The sequence below is a fragment of the Odocoileus virginianus genome, chromosome 9 (assembly GCF_023699985.2).
Source record: "Odocoileus virginianus isolate 20LAN1187 ecotype Illinois chromosome 9, Ovbor_1.2, whole genome shotgun sequence".
Taxonomy (NCBI): domain Eukaryota; kingdom Metazoa; phylum Chordata; class Mammalia; order Artiodactyla; family Cervidae; genus Odocoileus; species Odocoileus virginianus.
In genome coordinates, this window is record NC_069682.1 from 17721682 (window position 1) to 17740507 (window position 18826).

Genomic DNA, 18826 nt, shown 5'->3' on the forward strand with positions numbered 1-18826 from the left:
GTGTCTCGGGGTCTGCTTCTGTGACCACAAGTCAAGGACGACCTGTGGCCACCGGAAGCTGAAAGAGGCAGGGACCGGGTTCTCCCCCAGCCTTTAGAGGGAGCCCAGTCCAGTTTACACCTTGGTTTAAGCCCTCAGACATTGAGCTTCTACCTCCAGAACTGTGGGCATTCAGTTGTTTACAGTCACCAAACGTGTGGTTGTTTGTTATGGCAGCCCCAGGAAATGACTTATTCTGTAACTTTTACAGAGAGTAAGTCATTCCTTTTAGGAAAACCGAAGCAGCTTAAGAAGTGCTTATCTCTCTTAGATGCAGGATTTAATTCCTGTTTTGAGATGGAAGCTTACATATTCAGAAGTAGTTACTTGAGGCAAATAACATTGTTCTCCTGCATAAAACCCTCCAGTGGGTTGCATCCAACTGAGACTAAAATCCTATCTCACTGGGGTACAAAGGGCTACAGAGCTCCTCCCACCTCTCTACCTCCTCTTGTCCGCAGTCTCTGGCCACGTAGACCTCCCTTCGAATCCTGAACAAGACTTAGAGCCTTGTCTTCAGCCTGGAACTCTGTCTTCCTGATGACTGCACAACTGACCCCTCCTCTTCCTTTAGACCTCAGACTCCAGCTCTTGAGAGAAGCCTTCCTGGGTTCCTCTCTGAAGTCCCCATCAGACAGCTCTGTTGTAATTCTCTGTGGAGCACAGTTTGGCATCTTTGGCTTCTCCCAGCAATCACGCTTTCCTCAATTCTTTCCCCTCCTAGACTGTAGGTTCCTCTACAGGTTCGAACCTTGTCTGTGTGCAAAGTGAAAGTGTTAGTTGTTCAGCCATGTCTGACTCTTTGTGACCCCATGGACTGTAGCCCTCCAGGTTCCTCTGTCCATGGAATTCTCCAGGCAAGAACACTGGATGGTTTGCCATTCCCTTCTCCAGGGCATCTCCCCACCCTGGGATTGAACCCCAGTCTCCTGCATTGTAGGCGGATTCTTTACCATCTGAGCCACCAGGAAAACCCTTCCCCCAATATTAGAACAGGTTCCAGCATAGAGTCAGATTTCAACAAGTATTTGTGAGTGGGTAAATAAAAGAATATACAAATTCTGGTGGAGATGCAGTTTAGTGGCTTTTATTGTTTCCTCGTCAATAATCATTGTAAACCCAGATAGCTGCCATGAAGATATATGGCAAACCTCAGTGAGAGAATGTATGGCTTGTCCACATAGCTCAGACCCTGACGATCCTGCCACAGGGAACTGTGGCCCAGCGTGGACAGACTGGCTGATTTTTTTATTTAACAAGACATACTCCAAATCCAGTTTCTCATATGAGGCCACCAGTTTTTAAACATTGTCTCAAAATATTTTAAATACTCTTTGAGCCAACTGGAATATGTCTGCCAGTCAAATTCAGCCCAAGAATCTATTGTGCCGTGTCTCTTCAGCCCTTCCTGAGATTCCAAGACAATAAGAGGTAGATACTGGATACGTTGAACTGCCAGCTTATCAGAATTTACCAAGGGAAGGAAAGGAGAGCTGTTTCAGGAACCTACACACATGTAGAAACACAGGGCCTAATAAGAATATCCATTTGGGGCCCATCCTAAAAAAAAAAAAAAGGAAAAAGAAAAAATGAGAGCAAAAGATCACAGCCTGGAATAGGCCAGGCCTACAGTCAGACCTCAGCACCCAGGAAACAGCCTTCTCATTGTGAGGTATTGCTGGTCAGTGAAGCAAGGCCCACGGGCAACTGTGGATGCCAGAGCCCTAAGTCCTCAACTTGTGGTTTTAAGGCAAGAAGCCCTGCCTAGACCTTGCTGCAGGGCACGCTCTCCATGATCAATGTGCACCACGTGTTTACTCTTTATGAATATACTTCATTCAAACATGTGTTTCTCCCTTTTCCTGGGATCTCTGATGACAAGTGTTATTTATCCGCCCGGGAGGTACCCAGCATGTTCTCAGAGTTTCAGACCCAGTCTGTGGTTGCTTCTCTTTCACATGAGACTAAAGGGGACAGAAATTTAGATCAGATGACGTCCCTGACATCCCCCAGCTCAGTATGGAACAGGGGAAAGCCCCCAGTCAGAGTCTCAGCTTTTCTGGTTATTACCAGGTGACCACAGACAGGCAGGTGACCCTCTCTGGGCCTTAGCCTCCAAACCTGTAGAAAAAAGGAGCTAGTGATGACACGGCCTGCAGACCCCTCCCTGTGTGACAGTCTTGGCTTGCATGACTGCGTTTCATAGTTGGTGCCTCCTGCTCCTTCAGGGGTCACATGGAATTCCGGGATGCCCAACACACCTGTAAGAGTAGAAGGAGCAGGAAGTGCAAGGACCCAAGAAAGGAGATCATGGATGGGCTTCCTCCATGCTCTCATGTGACCAGACCATGCTGATAGAGAGCAAACCCTGACACCTCTTTGAACCAGGGCCTCAGAGCCTCATGTATCTCTTGGAAGGAAAAGAACATTGTTCTGGACAATTCTGGGAAAGATGCTGAGGAAGATTATTTTTGATCACAGACAAACTGAAAATATATTTGCTTCTTAATTCCTTGAATAAATGATTCATGGAATGCATGCATTTTAAGGAGCTGAATGCTTTTGGGTTGTTTTCCTGGAACCCTCCATTTCTGAACAGTCTCTAAAGACCAGTAATAAATATACACAGCTGCACAGCTAAGTGATCATGAGCATGCCCTTATGTGTCTGTTGCATTTGCTTTAGGAAAATTCATTAATAAATAAACATTTTCCATAAACATGCCAGATAAAACAAAGGTAATGAGATTCACTTTTAACAAGTCGATACTAAGAATAACAAATGATGACTTTTTAGGGGATTTTCCTGTAAGTTTCCTGAAAGCCTCATAAATCTCTTCCCTCACCTCCTTTTTTCCCTGACTATATTCTCCTGACTGAAAATACCCTCCTACAATGAAAAATCCATAGTCAATTACACAGAGTTACAGAAAAGATGGTGAGAATGTGGAAAATAGCAAATAATCCTGGGAGAGTCTTCTTCACGTTCCAGTTCTCTTAACAGGGATGTAGTGTGATGTCAGGAGACTTAGAAATGCTTTGTGCTGAAATGACTTCCCACTGACGCAGGCTTCCCTGGTGGCTCACCTGCTAAAGAATCTGCCTCTGATGCAGGAGACCTGAGTTCAATTCCTGGGTTGGGAAGATCCCCTAGGGAAGGGAATGGCAACCCACTCCAGTATACTTGCCTGGAGAATTCCAAGGACAGAGGAGCCTGGCGGGCTACAGTGCATGTGGCTGCACAGTTGGACACAATTGAGCAATTAACACTGGCTTCTGTGTCTACAATCCCTACAGTGTCTGGCACATCCTAAGAATTCAAACGAATGAATTACTTGAGTCTGAATTGGCCAAGATAGAGGGTGACATTTGTTTTGGCCAACAAAGTATATGCAGTGGTCTCCGGGATGAAGAAGAGAATCCAACCAGGCTTCCATAGCTTGATACACATATTCTCTAAGTTTAAAACAGTCATGGAGAGAGCAGAGATTTGGAATCTTACAGACTTTGTTGAATCCAAGCTCTACACATACAGTTGTGTGAGCTTGCATGAGAGATTTAAAATCCCCAAGCCTACATTAAAATTTTTTTTTTATTTTTGGCCATGCCACATGGCGAGTGGGCTCTTAGTTTCTTGACCAGTGTTTGAACCCACTCTCCCTGCACTGGAAGCTTAGAGTCTTAACCACTGGACCACCAGGGAAATCTCCCCAAGCTTATATTTTATTCTCATCCTCCAAGGACTGTAATATTCACTAAATCACAGGATGGTTGAGGAATAGAATAAAATATCTTATGTAAATTATCTAGCACAGCATTGAACACAACTGGTGCTCAATGTATGTTTAGGTTTTCCTCCCAACTCACCCCTATACACTAACCCCTTGGCTCTGATTCCTTTTCTTTTCATTCATATTCCTCAAGTAATCCAAGTAGGGAAAAAAGGTGCTTAACAACCTACACAGAACAATTTTCTCTTATTAAGCTCATTGCATGGTGATTTATCAAAGTTTGTATTATCTGTTTTGCAACTTGGAGTTTAGAATCTGGAAAAAAGAACCATTCTAAGCCACAAAGAATTTCCATCTATAGAAAGTTTGAAGATGTGCATTCACCTTTTTCAAGGCTAGCCCTTGTTTGGTAAAAAATCTCTAAGTGTTCCATTAATTTTATAGATCTAAAAGAAGATACTCTATTATATTTCCTAGTATTTGGACATAACCATTGACATGAATGCAGTTTTAATACTGAGAAGATAATTTGCTTGAAGAACTGAAACATTACTAGAATTAATTGAGCCAAGGCTATTTAAGAATTTCTTGCCTTTTGGGGCGGGGATATTGAAGAAAGGGTTCTGGCAATGTCTCAGCTCTGTGTAACTTCAGAGGGCGGTGTGCTCTGGAAACTGTGGAAAACCTAGGTTGGAGACTTAGCACAAGATAGAAAGAAACTGTATTTTCTACCAGATCATTCTTCCCACCAGAAGAGAGTGCGTGGAAAGCACCTGGCCAGGGTTTGGCACAGCCCAGCATGGACTTGGTATCAACTATCATGGAAGACATTACTAATGAATAAATAATCCAAAAGAAACTGATATCAAGCTGTCACACACCTGTGTGTAAGAATGGGCTGTCTCTATGGGTAGTGGATATTTCTCTGGCTAGTTATGAGAAAAGAGAGTAAATTCTGGGACAGGAATCAAGGGCTCCAGAGTGGACCTTAGACTAGGATGTGGACAGAACATCTCTTTTCTCCCTGTGCCTCATGATAGCCAGGCACCGACCATCCTGGGGGCAGTCCATGGAGGAGGACCAGTTCTGGAGCTTGCACAGGTGGGGCCATGAAGAATCAGCACACAGAGCAATGTCCAGAAGCAGTAAAGGCACAGGCGCCACGGCTCTCAGAGAAGGTGCCGCCCAGGAACACGAGGACCCACGGAGAGCACGCGGCACAGGGCGACATCTCTTCACACACAAGCCGAGGTCCAAGCCAACACTGTTTGGGTTATAGACATAACCTAAGCACAGGGTATATTCAGCTTGGGCTTGGATATTTTGCTTACACACAGATTATGTCCGTCACTGTGCTCATCTCAATTCATTTGGTTGAGGTAGTTTCCAAACCCGTTTTAAAGAGCAGAATCTGAACGAATTGAAAACTTCCATACCTACTCACCAAACCTGGCATCCCACATCAGCCGAGCCAGTGAGCAAACCTGGAAATCCTGTGCTTACTTTGACAAGACTTTTTTCTGCATTATGCCTTTAACACAAAAATGATGAAAGGAAAAAAGTGTGTGGAGTCCAGTCCAGCTATGATATTATTTATTCACCAGATATAAATTATTTCTCCATTGTAAATACAATCCTGAATTGTGCTTTAGTGGCAAGACTGGTTCTATGTTTTATTGGTGGAGGAAGCCCCTGAGATTCCCGCAAACCTTTGCTCGGTTGGAAAGCAGGACGCTTCTGTGAGGCTGTTCACCCTCTGCCTGATCACATTTCCAGATGCCACCCCAGCAAAACAAGGCAGAAAGAAAATCACCAGAGGCATATCCAATGCACAGGATAAACAGAAGCTACTGGAAAGACGTGTAGGATCAGTAACGAAACAAACAAAAAAAAGAACCACAGAGCCCAGTTGGAACAAGGGAAGAAATCACTCATCACTCAGCAGGAGAATCACTGCACTTCACCGGGGCAGGTGAGCTGGGCATGTTTGCCTGTTAAATCATTACTGGGATTTAAAGAACCTGCATGAGGCAAGGCCACAGACTGATTCGCATGCTATTTATAATTCCTTAACAGTTTGATGTTTTGCAGTCAGAAAAATAGATCACAGGAATGATTCACTGAAAAAAAAAAAAGAAACATATATATTTATATATATGTGGCACAACCACCTTTTGCATTTTTTCCAATACCATGAAAATGTGTTTTCATTATGCATCACATTATATAAAACGTGGTGCTGAGAGGATTCCTGCTTCCCTCCCCAGGCAGGAATGGAGGAAACAGCCTGAGTATGGAAATTGGGCCTCCCACACACCATGCGTGGGGGCCCATCCAAGACTCAGAGGGGAGACCAGTGTCATAAGCTCAAGGGCCTTCAGACTGTCTCTTCAGAGGGGCCTGGAGACCAGGAAAGAGGTGTTCAAATTGCCCTTAAACCCTGTCTCTAGAGAGCTCGGCCTGGACACTTTCAAGAGGTTTTCTTGGGAAAGGAATCAAGGAGAAGGGTGGAGGTCAAATTCATGTATGACCTTGAAGCCCTGTCTACCACCTAGGAAGCTACAAGCTGACCACTGGCACTGTCTCTGCAGCAGGAATTCCTGTCCTTTACCAGGGGATCACCTGGAATAGGAGTCGATTACATTTTACAGTGAAGCACCTTTGTTCTCTTACTCCAGGTCTGAAGGACAATCTAGCTACATTTACAAACTATGGTTTCTGGAGAGAGTTGAAGAATTCTGTAGAGGTATATAATCTCCCACTTGAGGAATGATAGGTCTGGTTTCCTGGTGGCTCCGACTATAAAGAATTGCCTGCGAGGCAAGAGACCTAGGTTTGATTCCTGGGTTGGGAAGATCCCCTGGAGAAGGGAATGGCTACCCACTCCAATATTCTTGTCTGGAGAATTCCATGGACAGAGGATCCTGGTGGGGCTACAGTCCATGGCCTGGTAGGGCTACACAATCTATGGGGTCCCAAAGAGCCTGGACATGACTGAGTGACTAAGCCCACACGGACATCTGCCAACCAGGAGCTGGCTTCGGGGAAAGTGTGTGTTCTGAATCACCCAGGACCATCACTGGCGCTTTCTGTCCCTTTCCCTGGGCCACTCTGCTCCATCTGACACTGGGAACCTTCCAAAGCTGAGCAATTCCTCAATGCTGGTTGAACTTAAGGAAAGAAGACTGAACCTCCCCCCCAACCCACTCTGCCCACCAAGGGCCTATTATTGGTGGCTCTCTAAAATACTGATATGTCCTCATTAGGCTATACATCCCTTGAGGTAGGAGTTTTTGTTTATTCATGAGCATCTATCTCCCATAGTCTGGAACATGACGTTGCACACCTACAAGGGTGTGACTGCTATTTACTGATTGACTGATGGAGGCCTTCGACTAATTCAGCCATTCACATGCAAACTTCTCCCGCATTGTCTGGAAGCCCAGGGGCCAGACAGAGTTCAGCTCACTCATTTTCCTTCTGCTCTCTCAGCATCAGGTCCAGAAACCAGGTATTTGAAACACGAATTCTATCCTTGACACCAGAATGCCTTCATTTCCACAGTCGAGTCTCTGAATGCCCTTCTCTCTTGTGCACATGCTCAGTCGCTCAGTTATGTCCAACTCCTTGCAACCCCATGGACTGTAGCCTGCTAGGCTCCTCTGTCCCTGGGATTCTCCAGGCAAGAATACTGGAGTGGGTTGTCATTTCCCCCTCATCTTCCCGATCCAGGGATAAATCCCGTGTCTCCTGCGTCTCTTGCGTTGCAGATGGATTCTTTCACTGCTGAGCCACAGGGAAGCCCTTGTTTTCTTCTCTCTGGCGTTTCATAATAAGAACCCTAAATAGTAATAATTCATTTGTTATGCCCTGTGCTAAAGAAAGCAATGCCCTTCTGGGAGGTTGTATGTGTTTTAAAGAAGGGATCCCCAACCTCCTGAATTGCATGCCTAATAATCAGAGGTGGAGCTGATGTAACTATAATAGAAATAAAATGTATAATAAATGTCATGCTCTTGAATCATCCTGAAACCATCCCTCCACCACCCCAGTCCATGGAAAAATTGTCTTCCGCAAAACCGTTTCCTGGTGCCAAAAATGCTGGGGACTACTGTTTTAAAGAACATAGGCTACGTGAAGTGACCTTGACTTATTGAAATTACAGTCCAGAAAGCAAACAGGACTCATCCCACATGGGACTAAGCTTGCAATTGTTTCTCAGAAATAGATAAGTTCTGGAACAAATCTAATTACTTGATGTCTAATCTGCCAGTTTCAATAGGTCACCCTTCATTACTTGAGAGCATCTTAATTTCACAAGACAACTGGAAATGCTAAAGTTCTGAACATCATGATTACTCACAAAATAGTTTAATATAGGAAGTTTGTAACTGAGCAATGCAAATTTTTCTGTTCATTTTTCTGATTCTATAAATTTTTCTGATCCTTTTAGTTTCAGAGTAGAAATAGAACATCTATATGGGCCTCAAATGCCAATATTTTGAAGCAAGGATTTTACCTCAAAATCATATAGTACGTGAAAATTCAACATAGTGTTACTAGAAAATCACAAGCACGCAATTGTATCAATCGTTTCTATCTTTGGTCTCTGAGATGTTCAGTCTTGTCAAATATTTTTAAAACTTAGCAAATTTTCACCAGTGTTATATAATGGGAAAGAATGAAACATTTGAAACTAAGGGGCCAAGGTTAAAGTCTTTTTCTGATAATTTTCTAGCTGTATAACTTGGGACACATCCTTGAATGCTCATAGCTCCATTTTCCTGTTCTGTAAAATGTGAAAAATAATACCTATTTCATAAGATAGCTATGAGCATTAAGTCAGATAATAAATGTGGAAATGATTAAATACAGCACTCTGTAAACTAGAAATTATTGCACCATCATCACTTTTCTTCATTTGAAAAGTCACAGTGCCAAGGTATGCATGGCCCTAAATTAGGTATCTTAATAGATCAAGAAAGAGTCCCATTAAAAAAACATTGTATTTTAATTAGCATATTTTATAATTCTCTGGAACACTATCTCTAACACTCAAGGACACTGGTTTTACATTAACTAATATAGTTCAAACATTCAGAGCACTTAGCTCCTGAGGATACTGTCTAGAAAGTTTGACATGGTCACCTAAGAGTAATTAAATGAATGAGCAGTAGCACCAGCAGTGAGAGGCCTCCTCATCTTGCCAGGTGGTTGGTTTTCGATGTGTAAATTTACCCTGGGCTTTTCTTTGTCTGGTCCTTTGATACCGAGAGAAAGACCTACTTTATGCAGAAACCACTTCAAAATTATCTCAGAAAGATGACAATAGCATATTTTTTTTTCCCCAAACATTTATTTTGAATTGAAGGAAAATTGCTTCACAACATTATGTTGGCCTCTGCCATACATCAGCATGAGTCAGCCTTAGGTATACATGTGTCCCCTCCCGCTTTATCCTCCCTCTCATCTCCCACCCGATCCCATCCCTCTAGGCTATTACAGAGCCCCAGTTTGAGTTCCCTGAGTCATACAGAAAATTCCTATTGGTTATCTATTTTACACATGGTAGTGTATATGCTTCCATGTTACTTTCTCCATTCATCCCACCCTCTCCTTCCTCCCACTGCCAGCATCTATAAATTTGTTCTCTATGTCTGCGTCTCCATTGCTGCCCTGTATAAATAGGTTCATCAGCACCATCTTTCTAGATTCCATATATAGAGAATAGCATATATTTTTTCAAGTGTAGGAAAAAAAGCATTTTGTATCTTCATTGATCATGCATAACAAGACTAAGAAATCCAAGGTTTTTTTAAAGAAAATGCTTTGTAAAACTTTTTTTAAAAATATTTATTTATTTGGCTGTGCCAGGTCTTAGTTGTGGCATGTGGGATCTGACTTCCTGACCAAGGAAAAAACCTGGGCCCCCTGGATTGGGAGCAGAGTCTTAGCCACTGGACTACCACAGAAGTCCCTGTAAAACTTCTCTAAGAAAGAAATTCCTATGAGAGAATAAAAGGAAATTATATCTCAAAAAAGAGGGACAAAGTAAGAAAGGCTATGTATTCAGTGTTTAGAGTAACTTTATATGCAGAATCTTTGGAACAATGTTTATACACTTGGCTTTTTTGGTTTTTTGAACTTCTCTAATAAGACATTATGAGGTTTTTTTTTTTTTTTTTTTTTCTAATTATCAGTTCAAGATGGCAGAGGAATAAGACGGGGAGACCACTTTCTCCCCCACAAAGTCATTAAGAGATCATTTTAATGCTGAGCAACTTCCACAAAACAACTTCTGAACACTGGTGGAGGACACCAGACACCCAGAAGGGCAGCCCATTCTCTTCGAAAGGAGGTGAAAGTGAAAGTCACTCAGTCATGTTCGACTCTTTGTGACCCAGGCCAGACTTCTGGAGTGGGAAACCTTTCCTTTCTCCAAGGGATCTTCCCAACCCAGGGATCAAACCTGGGTCTCCCACATGGCAGGCAGATTCTTTACCAGCTGAGCCACAAGGGAAGCTCCATCAGAAAGAGGTAGGGCAAAATATAAAAGACAGAAAGAGAGACAAAAGAGTTAGGGACGGAGACCTGTCCTGGGGAGGGAGTTGTGAAGGAGGAGAAGTTTTCACACAGTAGGAAATCCTCTCACAGGCGGATCTGTGGGGAGTTTTAGAATCTCAGAAGGCAACATAACCTGGGAAGAAAAAAAAAAAGCCCACAGAATACAAGTCTAACTGCAACTGCGGAAAAGACAATTTTCCCGTGAAAGGCTCTAACCTAACAACCTAACATGCAGACTGGTCTGCTCACAGAACAAAGGATTGAGTGAATACCAAAGGAGAGCTAGCCAGCTGCATGCTGGCCCCATACCGCCCAGAGGCAGAGAGGCAGGCTTGTGACAGCCAGAGCCAGAAGGCAAGGAGCTGCTGCAATCTCAGCCCCAGAGATTCGGGCATCTTCAACCAAACTGAGAGCAGGCTCCCAGCTGCTAACCACGTCTTCCTGAGATCCTGAATGGTTGACATCCACCAGGAGGGCCACAGCCTGAGGTCAGCTCTCCAGAGGATACACACGGTACAGCTAGGACAGTGCTCTCATGGGGCACCTGTAAAACCGAGTGGCCGGGACTGGGAAGGCGATTAAGATGCATGGTCCACCTAGGACAGTACACTTGCCAAACACCTGGTCGCCTGAGCTGCTCAGATCTGGGAAGGGCACAAAATGCACATCCGACCCACAGAGACTGAGCGAGAACTGTGTCTGAGTGTCTCCTGTGGAAGTACGTGGGCAGTGGCCTGCCTCAGGGACAGGGGCTCTGGGTGCAACAGACCTGGGTATGACATAAGCCCTCTTGGAAGTGGTCGCCATTAACCCCGCCATAGAACCAGCAGAACTTACACAGGACTGGGAAAACAGACTCTTGGAGGGCATAAACAAAACCTTGTGCACACCAGGACCCGGAAGAAAGGGAGCAGTGACCCCACAGGAAACCAACCCAGACATGCCCATGAGTGTCCAGGGGTCTCTGGCACAGGCGTGTGTGGTGGCCTGCTGCAGGGTTGGGGGCACTGAGTGCAGCAGTGCATGCTGGGACCTTTTGAAGGAAGTCGCCATTATCTTCATTACCTCCACCATAGTTTGGCCTTGGGTCAAGCAACAGGGCGGGAACACAGCCCTGCCCATCAATAGAAAATCGGATTAAACATTTATTGAACATGGCCCCGCCCATCAGAACAAGAACCAGTTTCCCCCCCAGTCATTCTCTCCCATCAGGAAGCTTCCATAAGCCTCTTATCCCTATCCATCAGAGGGCAGACAGAATGAAAACCACAGTCACAGAAAAATAACCAAATTGATCCCATGGACCACAGCCTTGTCTAGCTCAATGAAACTATGAGCCTATGCCGAGTAGGGCCACCCAAGACAGACAGTTTATGGCAAAGAGTTCTGACAAAACGTAGTCCCCTGGGGAAGGAATTGCAAACCACTTCAGTATTCTTGCCTTGAGAACCCCATGAACAGTATACAAAGGCAAAAAGTATTACACTGAAAGATGAACTCCCCAGGTTGGTAGGTGCCCAAAATGCTACTGGAGAAGAGTGGAGAAAAAACTCCAGATAGAATGAAGAGACAGAGTCAAAATAAAAACAATACCCAGTTGTGGATGTGATGGGTGATGGAGTAAGTCCAATGCTGTAAAGAGCAATATTGCATAGGAACCTGGGATGTTAGGTCCATGAATCAAAGCAAGTTGGAAGTGGTCAAACAGGAGATGGCAAGAGTGAACATCGACATTTTAGGACTCAGTGAACTAAATCGGACTGGAATGGGTGAATTTAACTCAGATGACCATTATATCTACTACTGTGGGCAAGAATCCCTTAGAAGAAATGGAGTAGCCATCATAGTTAACAAAAGAGTCTGAAATGCAGTACTTGGATGCAATCTCAAAAACAACAGAATAATCTCTGTTCATTTCCAAGGCAAACCATTCAATATCACAGTAATCCAAGTCTATGCCCTGACTAGTAACACTGAAGAAGCTGAAGTTGAATGGTTCTATGCAGACCTACAAGACATTCTAGAACTAACACCCAAAAAAGATGTCCTCTTCATTCTAGGGGACTGGAATGCAAAAGTAGGAAGTCAAGAGCTACCGGAAATAACAGGCAAATTTGGTCTTGAAATACAAAATGAAGCAAGTCAAAGGGTAACAGAGTTTTGCCAAGAGAACGCACTGGTCATAGCAAACACCCTCTTCCAACAACACAAGAAAAGACTCTACACATGGACATCATTAGATAGTCAACACCAAAATCATATTGATTATATTCTTTACAGCCAAAGATGGAGAGGCTCTATACAGTCAGCAAAAACAAGCCCAGGAGCTGACTTGGCTGGGATTATGAACTCCCTATTGCAACATTCAGACTTAAATTGGAGAAAGTAGGGAAAACCACTCGACAATTCAGATATGACCTAAATCAAATCCCTTATGATTATACAGTGGAAGTGACAAATAGATTCAAGGGATTATATCTGATAGACAGAGTGCCTGAAGAACTATGGACAGAGGTTTGTGACATTGTACAGGCGGCAGTGATCAAGACCATCCCCAAGAAAAAGAAATGCAAAAAGGCAAAATGGTTGTCTTGGAGGCCTTACAGATAGCTGTGAAAAGAAGAGAAGCTAAAGACAAAGGAGAAAAGAAAAGATATACCCATTTGAATGTAGAGCTCAAAAGAATAGTAAGGAGAGATAAGAAAGCCTTCCTCAGTGATCAGTGCAAAGAAATAGAGGAAAACAATAGAATGGGAAAGACTAGAGATCTCTTCACGAACATTAGAGATACCAAGGGAATATTTCATGCAAAGATGGGCACAATAAAGGACAGAAATGGTATGGACCTAACAGAAGCAGAAGATATTAAGAAGAGGTGGCAAGAATACACAGAAGAACTATTACAAAAAAATATCTTCATGATCCAGATAACCACAATGGTGTGATCACTCACCTAGAGCCAGACATCTTGGAATGCAAAGTCAAGTAGGCCTTAGGAAGCATCACTATGAACAAAGCTAGTGAAGGTGATGGAATTCCAGTTGAGCTATTTCAAATCCTAAAAGATGATGCTGTGAAAGTGCTGCACTCAATATGCCAGCAAATTTGGAAAACTCAGCAGTGGCCACAGGACTGGAAAAGGTCAGTTTTCATGCCAATCCTAAGGAAAGGCAATGCCAAAGAATGCTCAAACTACCGCACAATTGCACTCATCTCATATGCTAGTAAAGTAATGCTCAAAATTCTCCAAGCCAGGCTTGAGCATTACGTGAACCATGAACTTCCAGATGTTCAAGCTGGATTTAGAAAAGGCACAAGAACAAGAGGCCAATTGCCAATATCCATTTAATCATTGAAAAAACAAGAGAGCTCCAGAAAACCATCTACTTTTGCTTTTTTGACTATGCCAAAGCCTTTGACTGTGTGGATCACAACAAACTGTGGAAAATTCCGAAAGAGATGGAAATACCAGACCACCTGACCTGCCTCCTGAGAAATCTGTATGCAGATCAGGAAGCAACAGTTAGAACTGGACATGGAACAACAGACTGGTTCCAAATTGGGAAAGGAGTACGTCAAGGCTATATATTGTCAACCTGCTTATTTAACTTACATTCAGAGTACATCATGTGAAATGCCGGGTTGGAGGAAGCACAAGCTGGAATCAAGATTGCTGGGGGAAATATCAATAACCTCAAATATGTAGATGACATCACCCTTATGGCAGAAAGCGAAGAAGAACTAAAGAACCTCTTGATGAAAGTTAAAGAGGAGAGTGAAAAAGTTGGCCTAAAACTCAACATTCAGAAAACTAAGATCATGGCACCTGGTCCCATCACTTCATGGCAAATAGATGGGGAAACAATGGAAACAGTGACAGACTTTATTTTCTTGGGCTCCAAAATCACTGCAGATGGTGACTGCAGCCATGAAATTAAAAGATGCTTGCTCCTTGAAAGAAAAGCTATGACCAACCTAGATACTATATTAAAAAGTAGAGAGATTACTTTACCAACAAAGGTCCATCTAGTCCAAGCTATGGTTTTTCCAGTAGTCATGTATGGATGTGAGAGTTTGACTATAAAGAAAGCTGACCACCAAAGAATTGATGCTTTTGAACTGTGGTGTTGGAGAAGACTCTTGAGAGTCCCTTGGACTGCAAGGAGATCCAACCAGTCCATCCTAAAGGAAATCAGTCCTGGGTGTTCTTTGGAAGGACTGATGCTGAAGCTGAAACTCTAATACTTTGGCCACCTGATGTGAAGAACCTATTCATTGGAAAAGACCCTGCTGCTGGGAAAGATTGAAGGCAGGAGGAGAAAGAGACAACAGAGGATGAGATGGTTGGATGGCATCACCGACGCAATGGACATGAGTTTGAGTAGGCTCTGGGAGTTGGTGATGGACAGGGAAGCCTGGCGTGCTGCAGTCCATGGGGTCGCAAAGAGTCAGACATGACTGAGCGACTGAACTGAACTGAAGGAAAATTTAAAAAAAAATATTTTCCACTATCTCATTTGATGGCAAAAGAGAAAGAAAGCAAATCAAAGGAACATGGTAAAATTATAGGCTGTAGTTGAATATTTCCAATGACCTGATAGGTTTTTCCAAGGTTGTTGTTCAGTTGCTCAGTTGTGTCTGATTCTTTTTGACCCCATGAACTGCAGCACACCACGCTGCCCTGTCCTTCACCATCTCCTGGAGCTTTTTCAAACTCATGTCCCTTGAGTCAGTGATGTCATCCAACCATCTCATCCTCTGTTGTCCTCTTCTCCTCTGCCTTCAGTCTTTCCCAGCAGCAGGGTCTTCTCCAAAGAGTCAGTTCTTCCCATAAGGGAGCCAAAGTATTGGAGTTTCAGCTTTAGCATCAGTCCTTCCAATGACTATTCAGAGTTGATTTCCTTAAGGATTGACTAGCTTGATCTCCTTGCAGTCCAAGGAACCCTCAAGAGTCTTCTCCAACACCTCATTTCAAAAGCATCAGCTCTTCAGCACTCAGCTTTCTTTATGGTCCAACTCTCACATCCATACATGATTACTGGAAAAACCACAGCTTTGACTAGACGGACCTTTGTTGGCAAGGTAATGTCTCTGCTTTTTAATATGCTGTCTAGGTTTGTCGTAGAGGTAAATTTTATTTAATTCTACTGAGTCGTATTGAGCTGTTCAAACCAGAACTGTGTGTTAAATTATATTTCTTTATTTGCCTATCATCACAATTCAATACTAGTTAATAATAAGAGTTACTGTGTATCATCATTTACAATGGGCCACATCCTATGTTAGCATCTTTACCTACATTATGGCTTTAAATCTCCAAAATGGTCTTTGAAGTACACACCATTCATATACATACTTTCTAGCATGAAAAATTAAGTGATCATACCTAAGGTCACACATCCAATAAGAGGAAGATTCCAGGTTACATCAGTAGCAATGCTAATGACTTATCACTTAGCACATATGGTACTACCAAATGCAGAAAGTGCTTATTGGATATTAGCTGATTACAGTTTTGATTGAATATAATGAAAATACACTGACTTATAAAATGTTATCTGCCACATGACTGTATTTTTATAGATTTGAGTTAAAAAATTTGAAGTTATATTGCATGCATGTATAATGTTTGATTAGTTTTAGATAGCCAACTAAGCCTAGACTAGGAAACTTGCACCTAGCTCTAATAAGTAATCTATATTCTGACATCATTTTACTTTTTAACTTTAAAAGTTAAACTTTAGCTAAATTACATAGGGGACTAGAATCCCAGACAAGGTTCTGAGGAGGATCTCTTCCATGCTTAATATGCACTGATTAAAGGGTGAAATAGCCCTAACCTTGAATTCTGTCACAGTTTAGGTTATGTCCTGAACATTATATTTATGCTGTACTTTTGTTTCACTTTGGTGTAAAGAAAGGAACTCTCATAGGCAATGCCTATTGAGCTGTTGTGGTCAAATATTTATTAAAAAGACCATATTGATTTGCAGATTATGACTGACCACATATGAACCCTTCTTTCCAGTGACATTCTTATTTAAGGTATTGATTAAGGGCTTTTCATGCAGAAAGCATTTCTCTTGTCAGTTCAGTTATGCTGGCTTTTGTAATAAGCTAATTTGATTTCCTTTTTTAACCTTTGTTTGATTAGGGGAACGACATTTGCATTAAAATTCAAGAGAGATGAAGTCTGCCATCGATCTTGACTTCCTCGTGGACCTCTTGTGCTGAGGGAAAGATGATTTAGAGAATGTCAAGAGTCTTGGAACAACCATAATGAGAGAGGGAAAAAAAATCACTTCAAACTTACACACCAGTAAGGGCTTATTTGACAGAAAGGGCAGTTGCGTTTGGTGGATATATTTTAGAGAAATCAAATTCAGGAAGTTTAATTTTGTTCTTAGGACAAGTCACGAAGAAAGCTGTAAGATGCACTGCCGTTAATAAAGTACTCCCTAGTTAAACCAAAACGTTTCCAGACAACTGAAGAGGTTAAACAAAACACGTGTATTGTTACTTGCCACAAAGGAGGAAGAAAAGTAAATTCTAATATCTCTTTATAAACATGTTCCTGGTAAAATACTAACCTCAAACAAGTTTGTGGTTAAATAGAGTTAATCCTTTTCATACTGTTAATGGGGTTCTCAAGGCAAAAAAGAAAGAAAGCTTAGCACCAAAGAATTGATGCTTTTGAACTGTGGTGTTGGAGAAGACTCTTGAGAGTCCCTTGGACTGCAAGGAGATCAAACCAGTCAATCCTAAAAGGAATCTGTCATGAATATTCATTGGAAGAACTGATGCTAAACCTGAAACTCCAATACTTTGGCCACCCGATGCGAAGAACCTACTCATTGGAAAAGACCCTGATGCTGGGAAACATTGAAGGAGAGAGGAGAAGGGGACGACAGAGGATGAGATGGTTGGATGGCATCACCGACTCAATGGACATGAGTTTGAGCAAGCTCAGGGAGTTGGTGATGGACAGGGAAGCCTGATGTGCTGCAGTCCATGGGGTCGCAGAGAGTCAGACACAACTGAGCAACTAAACTTAGAGTTAATCCCCTATTGCTGTCTCTGCAAATTGTGGAGATAGAACCCATGTCAGCTCAAGTCCTCCACTGGTGTTGTCATTATTGTTCAGTCGTCCAGTCATGTCTGACTCTCTGTGACCCCATGGACTGCAGCACACCAGGCTTCCCTGTCCTTCTCCATCTCCAGGAACTTGCTCAAACTCATGTCCATTGAAGTCGATGATGCCATCCAACCATCTCATCCTCTGTTACCCCCATTCTCCTCCTGCCCTCAATCTTTCCCAGCATCAGGATCTTTTCCAGTAAGTCAGCTCCCCCAGGCTTCATCAATCCTCTTTCACAGTAACACTCAAAGATACGTGCAACTTCTTACAGTTGCCTTTGACTCTGGATCCTTTTCCTAGGGAGGAAATCAATGTGTTTTGTGGCTTCAATAGCTTAGTTCCATTACTTATTCCTGAAATCTCCTCCAAAGATCTCTATTTGGATCTTTTCTGGCAATGAAGACTCTTTCCATTTTATGAGGAGTTTCACTGGATTGGGGATTTTTAGTTCGAGAAATTCACCTAAAATGAACCTTGGGATGTATTAAATGCTCAGTGGGATACAGTGGAAACTGTATCACATGGGCCCACCCATTCCTTTTGCAATAGCGACTCAGAATGTTTTTCAGCTGACACAATGTAGGAGTTAGAAAAATCAAAAGACAAGAAAGGGGAACAACTTGCAAGCAATTGGTTGCAAAATTTCTGGTTCCCAATATAATTGGAAACTCTCTTAGCTCAATTGGGTAAATTCTCATGATTCTAGGTCACTTGGAAGAACTTTGAGGGTCAGTAGGTCTTTGTTAATTTCTTTCCTTCTCTAGAAAAGTCATTAAGCATATTTGCTGAAAGTAATTTTCCATTATCCATTGTTCTGCCAGAGGTGATTCATCTCCAGTCCCCAGTTTCCCGATTTTACAGCTTAAAGTTGTGGCTTGACTCTCTTTTTGTATTAGTTCTTAAATTAATGTAAATTGATATATTTCTCCTTTAAAATAACATAGGCTAAGATACTAGGAAATCAACTTCTTAAAAACCCAATTCAATCTGAAAGTATATAGTTGACTTTTGGCCTATGGCACTAGAGGTAAATCTAATGTTTCCTTTCTTCTGTGAGTAATGTTACACAATTATACACATTTTAAGGACTGCAGATAAAATATGATTATTCAGAGAAAGACTGATGTTCAGCTGATATCTATGGTTCTACAGCAATAATTAGATTCTAATTAGGAAAGAATAAGAACCACTGAACACCAGGAGAAGCAAGGACTGTAAAGAAGGTACAGCCTTGTCTTGTTATAGATGAGGAAATTCGGTCAAAGAGAGGGAACTCCTTTGTGAAATACTTCCAAATTAATAAAATGAGACAACTACAATTTACTTTCAAATTCCATGAAGTTAGTTTCTTTTCC

The 18826-nt window shown here is 42.4% G+C and overlaps 3 long non-coding RNA genes across 7 annotated transcripts in view; 2 read left to right on the top strand and 1 right to left on the bottom strand.

Moving 5' to 3' along the window:
* The window catches only part of LOC139036569 (uncharacterized), a 130458-nt gene that overhangs the window by 96069 nt on the left and 15563 nt on the right, over positions 1-18826 (bottom strand). The window lies entirely within an intron of this gene.
* Positions 1-18826, top strand: part of LOC110124228 (uncharacterized) — a 122140-nt gene that overhangs the window by 89210 nt on the left and 14104 nt on the right. The gene's annotated exons all lie outside the window — the stretch shown is intronic.
* On the top strand, positions 15168-16806 carry LOC139036567 (uncharacterized). Its single transcript, XR_011489378.1, has 2 exons — positions 15168-15415; positions 16488-16806. It is a non-coding gene; the product is annotated as an uncharacterized lncRNA (long non-coding RNA).